Below are 6,812 nucleotides of genomic sequence, written 5' to 3' on the forward strand. Positions count from 1 at the left end.
CAGGAATGGACTTTCTGCCTCCCCTAATCTCTGAATGTGCAGACATGGGGCAAGCTGAATCACAAGTAAAATATTGCCATTTCAGAAATTCTGAAAAGACAATGGAGGTAAGACTAATGGTGAACATTGTGATTCTAAAGGAAAAGCATCTCATCTTCCAACCAAAGCTTTGAAGCCTCTCCTTCATTTTCACAAGTGCCCCAGTATAGGAAAAGGAGATCCCAAGAGAAGAGAGATGACAGGGAATGGGAGAACTGATCCCAATATTGCATCTCCAAACTCTAGAGGATTCCCTAAAGATCATGCCCAGAGATGGAAGGTGAGGGGTTGCGAATGGAGGGGAAGATGGAGACCCCTCTATAGTTTAGCAGTGTTTCATGAAACATTCCCACAGTGGCCAGGGCTTGAGACGGTGGAGGAGTTTCTCTCCCAAGCCAAGTGATCCATCATGTCAGTGCTACTCCACTCTCATTCACCCGCATTGGCCTCCAGACCCTATAGATGTGAGGATGGAGCCAGGTGAGGGCAATGTCTGGTACCACTCTCCTTGCATGATGCCCTCAGATGGAATGCATCACACCTCTCCTACATCATGGACTTAATCTGCTCTTTCAGATGCTGTCTCAGGACCATCTGCCCTGCAAGTTCTTCCTTAATACCTTACTCTTTTGGATAAATCCCCAAAATCAGGACTATTGCAACAACTCAAAGCAACATGTTACTTGTAGAAAAATAGTTGATGATGCATTCGTGATTGGTATCTGAACTCAATGTCAATATCTCTTCTACTGGAGGGTAAAAGAATCTTTTCTTCATTTAGGATACCCTCAACGCCTGTTGGCTAAAATGCTGAGATCAGAAAACTGAATTGTAAGGTCTCATGATAATTGTGCAAAAATTTTGAAAAACAGTAGATTACCATTACTAGGAGACCATGGCCTCCACACCTAGCTTTTCAATTCGTCTAAAAATCTTCGCTTTTCCTAAAAAGTAATGGAGAATCCCTGATGTCCAGGGCTCTAAGGGAGTGCTTCCTTCTAGGAGGACAGGAACTGGGGCTAGGTAGTAAGAAATAACAGGGAGGTGTACATGTCATTGCTCCTGTGTGGGGTCATGGAGCCCAATCCAGATGTATGAACAACTGTTCAATCTGCTCTTGACCAAGGAGGCCATGAAGGATCCCTCAGTTCTGCTGAACACAGACACCAGATGTCCTTAGGGCTGCTTCTGGAAGGCCATCTGGGCAGGAAAGGAGGGAAATAAAGGGGAGCCTGAAAATTTACTGGGGAAAGGAAGAGTAGTGATAGGGTGGGAAAGGGATATGTGAGAGATACAGATGCACATTCTTACACTTAGGCTCTCTGCAGAATGGAGATGCCCCTTTATCTATATCCCCCCAGGTATTTCCCCCTCCGTCCCCCATTCCCCACATACACCACTCACATCTAATTCCATCCAGGATTTTGAAGTCAGAAGCAAGATATCAGTGTGAGGCTAGGCTTTGGTGCCTTTGGGACACCTGACCAGAAAAGATGGCTGGGCCATCTGGGCATCTTAACTTGGTGCAGGTGGGAATAAAATGAGAGGAATGGGGAAAAGGAAGAGTGGGGCTTGGTTGGCAACCTTGGAGGAAAGTCTATAAGGCCAATCTTTTGGGTGTGACCCCAAATATTAGACTACTTCTCACCTTTGCCAACACTTTCAAGGCTTCCTGAATTCACAATGTCCCATGAAAACTGGGGTCTACAGGAGAACTATCATCTACTTTTTAAAATACTATCTGCCCTTCTTCAATTTCTATCTATGTCTTTCTCTGGCTGACTGTCCCTATACTATACCTCTGATCTTTCTCCATTCCTGTATCTCATTAATGAGTCTTCATACTTTCTCACCTCTACCTTCCAGTTATAATATACTGACAAGTGGAAAAACCATCTCATCTAGTATTAATGGACCTCCATGATGTCTCCCTCAGCTCCCATTAACCTGAAGGGAATGTAATGATGGAGGAGAACCTGTGTGTGGTTTGATTGTGGGCAATATTCCTCATCCCTACCTCATGTTTCAACAGGTTTCTTCCTATTCTTCTTGGCCCTTGACTTTCACAGGAACTCAGTGCTAGAGGTAGAGAAATCTCACCTTGGACCTGAGACAGGAGGATCAGGACACAGCAGGAGAGCAGCATCCAGGACACACTTGGGAGGGCCATGGGAGGTAGCAGCATGTGTGTGACTTGGGAAGGCAATCAGAGGTCACTAAGGAAAGAGTTATCAAAGAGGGGGTGTGCAGAAGCCCACTGCTCTTCCTCTTGTCTTGTCCTTTTACCCTCTAGGAATTAATTAACCTTGGTGAATAACCATCATCTTCTTTAGTTCTGGACCATACTGGGAATCTGTAAATCCACTACCTCTTATACCCATCCCTGAAGCCCTTGCTGTATGCTCAGAGCCTTTGTGTTTCCTGAGGACAGAGATTTTCCTAGACCTTCCCCTTCCATGTGTGAAGAAAACCCTTGGCATGGGTTTCATCTTCACACATGTCCCATTTACCTCTCTTGCAGGGTCCTGGCATGGTTTGTCAAGCTGTGAAAATGTTGGCTTTTATAAGAAGTTTAGAAGGAGGAGCATTGAAATGAATAACAACACTTTGTGGGAATGACAGCCTCATTAGAAGTTATTGGCGTTCGTTCAGGGTAAATCTCATTCCGGGGAGTAGACCCCTCCGGCAACAGCTAGAATTGTCATAGATATGCCTCTTTCCCATTAGCTCATCAGCAGTTCCCCTAGGACAGAAGAAGCTTTTTCCCCACCTTTTTATTGGCTGGGGTCTGTGACAAAATTTGTAGTATTAACTTTTTAAGGGAAACATCTGAAGAAGGACTTCTGCTATTCTCTCAAGAATTCACACATGTAGGCATACATGTGTTTCTTTCTAACTTGTCTACTATGATTATATAAATGCTGTGTGAAAATAGGTGAGTCCAAAAGTAGCTCAGAGGGCTGAATGTAACTGAAACAAAGAGTAGGAATTTCAGGTAGCTGATTCAATTTAGCAGTAAGTTTTGAAGAAAGTTCTGAGTTTTATCACATGTCAATATACAAGCCAAGATCTTCAGGAAATCAGGGGATTGTACTTGTCTTCCCAATCTTCTGAGCAGTGAGGTCTCACTGATGGCTAAAAATAATATGGTAAAATAATATCCAGTGAAGAATACAATAGATGCAGAGAAGAAGGAAAAATGAATAAGGGTTGAAGCAGGACCTGAAAGGTGCTGGAGGAAATGTAGTCGTGCTCTTTTTCTGCATTATCACACAACTCCTGCATGGAGACACTCTTTTCTCCATGGTTGCTCACAAGATCCTCTATAAGATAGTCTATAAGACTATTATTTGGGTGTCCATCAAAAGCCATTTCCATTATATCAATTAGGAGAGGCTGGCCAAATTCATGTGTGGATAATAACAAAAGTTCCTTCAGGCATATTTACTTCTGAGTTGATCATTATAGTTCATTCTGTGTCTTGCAGATTCTCATTGCCCAGTCCAAGAGAAAAACTAGATTGGTAACATCTATGTGCCCTGAGTCTCTCACATTTATTATTATATTCTAGATTCTGTGTAGGTAGCTACAGTACATTATTTATAATGAGCTAACACAAGTGAGCTCATAATTGATTCATGTCCTCAAAATCCGAACACTAAATAAAGGTAAGTAGAATCCCCAAATAATCTAATATTAGTGCATTTCAAAAGATTATTTTTTAAAAGAAGTTATGGTCACTAAGTGGAACTTGTAAGTGGATGGCTGAGTTTCCTACATCACACATTCCAATGAAGCATCTAAATATTTTTGCATTTTATGTTTTCTCAATAGACATTAAGGTATTAAGTAGCCTCCTCTCCTCTGAAATTATATTCATAATCTTCCTTTCCTTGCTTACTCCAAAATTCAAATATATTGTAAGAGTTATGTAACTGCAAAGTTTATGTATATTTTCTGGCTTCCAAAACCGGGTGCTTTGTTCCATAGTATTGTTTTACCAGAAGCATATAGTGTTCAACCACTTTAAATATACTAACTGACATTCTTCATTTCCAGCAACAAGTTTAGAGTACATTTTGAGTACACATAGAAGTGGAAACATATAACCAACAGGTGCTTTTGTTTAAAAGGAAAAAAAGTTTGTCCACAAGTACATATAATCATATGTAAAGGCAAAGTCATAACTATACTTAGAGCTTGGTGAAAATTAATGTTTTAAAAGAATCTATCCCAAAATAATTAAAACAAGCAAAATCATAGAGTCAGAAACTATAGTACAGGTAACTAGGACCCTCGATGAGGGTAGGTAATGGGGAGTTAATTCTTAACTGGTGCAGTTTGTTTGAGGTGATGAAAGTTTTGGCAATGTATAGTGTTGATAGGTAGCACAACATAATGAATGTAATGAACACCACTGGTCTATATACCTGAATGTATTTAAAAGGGAAAATTTTAGGTGGTATTTGTGTGGTAAGGACAAAATTTATAAAACAGCAACCATAAGATTGTTCAACACAAACAATGAACCCTGTGGGCTGCAATGTAAACTATGGGCTAAGTTAATAGTACAGTTGTAATAATAGTCTCTTATCCATTGTAAAGAAGGTACCACATAATACAAAATGGCAAAAATTGGTTTATTTTATGCATGAGCTCCCTGTAAACCTACAACTTCTCTAATAAATATATCATGCAAATGTAATAGCTAAAATAATTTTGTAAATAATCTTATTATATAAAAAGGAATTATTTAAAAAGAAATGAATAAACCACTTTAAATCCAGAGTGACAATATGCTTCAGTTCTTCAAAACCTCTTTTAAAAAGTCTCAACAGACTTGCAACTACTACACTCTGGTTTATTGGACTTGCCTCACTCAGCTAACATGGAGGTGAAGAAGGTCAACCACCACACCAGGAAGTCAAGAGTGCCCACAACTGAAAGCAGGAGAATTGCATCCAGCATCCATGTGGAATCTAAGCCCCCTCTTGATATAGATGTGGAGTGGACACAACCGTTCCAAGGTCCACAGGATGGAGGAATAGAGTATGGATTAGAGTGGACTTACTGATATTCTATTCATGAACAATTGTGATTAGTAATCGAAGAAAATGTGGCATTGGTGTGGAGAAAGTGGCCATGGTGGCTGCTGGGGATAAGGAGTGGGAGGAAGAGATGTGATGTGGGGGCATTTTCGGGGTTTGGAGTTGTCCTGGGTGGTGCTGTGGGGACAGTTCCTGGACATTGTATGTCCTCCCATGGCCCACTGGGTGGACTCTGAGAGAGCGTGGGCTATGGTGTGAACCATTGACCATGTGATGCAGCAGTGCTCAGAGATGTATTCACCAAGTGCAATGAATGTCTCATGATGATGGAGGAGGTTGTTGTTATGGGGGGAGGAGTAGGGTGAGGGGGGTGGGGGGTATATTTTTTGAATGTAACATTAAAAAAATAAATAAAGACAAAAACAAACAAACAAACAAACAAAAACACTAGAGCTATAACCACCAAATCTGTTGAGTAAACGTTCATTGGATCCTGGTCCAAAAAATAAGTCATTTGGGGACAATTGGGGAAATACAATTACAGACTGACATTTGATTATGCCAGTATTTTAAAATTTCTTTTGTGTGATAGTTTATTGCAGTTAAATAGAAAATTTTCTTATGCTTTGGATTTTCATGATGAAGTATTTAGAGATGAATTGTCATGATATCTACAACACTTTCAAATCATTCAAGAAAAAGTGCTGGATTGTAATATGTTTGTATGTGTTTGCATGTGCATGTGTGTGGAGCGTAAGGGAAGTGGGAGAGAGAAAAAGCACAAATATTATAAAATTACAATTACTGTATCTAAGTGGAAGATAAAAGGATGTATCTCATACAATTCTTGCAACTTTTCTGCATATTTATTGTAAAAGAATGTAAATGAATACGGTTGATGGTAATCCATTACAGTGAGTATAACTAAAGTCGCTTAATTATAAATGTCACTGTGGCTTAAATTGTAATCTAGGAAGGTTAATGTCAATTCAAAGGCAACTAGAAGATAATCTAGAGACTGTATAACACAGTGATTTCAATGGTGGATGAAGATCATGGTTAAAAGTGTAAATATAAGAATGCTCTTCTTTTACAAAGTGTTAAGATATGGTGACACACAAGAAAATTATATCCAATATACAGACAATAGGTAACAGTAATAGTGTAATATTTTTTGCAGCAATGGCAAAGAAGATATATAGATATACCAATTCTAAGGAACACTAGCAGGGGAAAAGGGGGTATGAGTTTTTTCCTTTTGTAGTAATGAAAATGTTCTAAAATTGGCTGAGGTGATGACAGCACAACTCTGTGATGAAAATGAGATCCACTGACTGTACACTTTGAATGGATTATCCAAAACATGGGACTGTATAACACAGGGAATCCAGTGTTGGAAGATGGACTGTGGTTAACAAAACAACTATGGGAATGTTCTCTCAAGAACTATAATAAATGTGTAATACTAATACAGGTTGTTAGTTATCGAATGGGTTGGGGAAAAATACACCAAATTTAAGATACTGACTATAATTAGTAGTAATATTTTGATGATGCTTTTTCATATTTTGTAACAAATGTTTTACAACAATACCAGGTGTTGGTGGTAAGGTAATATATGGGAGACTTGTATGATGATTCACGTGTTTAAGTTCACAACTTTTACTATACACTTATTGTTTATGTGTATGTTCATGTGTGAGTGATATACTTAAATAAAATTTT

At 39.2% G+C, this 6,812-nt stretch overlaps 1 pseudogene; it reads right to left on the reverse strand.

Annotated features, from left to right (window-relative positions):
- Positions 1–357: 357 nt before the first annotated feature.
- On the reverse strand, positions 358–2,209 carry LOC111766903 (regenerating islet-derived protein 3-alpha-like; annotated as a pseudogene).
- Between the last annotated feature and the right edge of the window lie 4,603 nt (positions 2,210–6,812).

Source organism: Dasypus novemcinctus, chromosome 17 (assembly GCF_030445035.2).
Source record: "Dasypus novemcinctus isolate mDasNov1 chromosome 17, mDasNov1.1.hap2, whole genome shotgun sequence".
In the NCBI taxonomy this organism is placed as follows: Eukaryota; Metazoa; Chordata; class Mammalia; order Cingulata; family Dasypodidae; genus Dasypus; species Dasypus novemcinctus.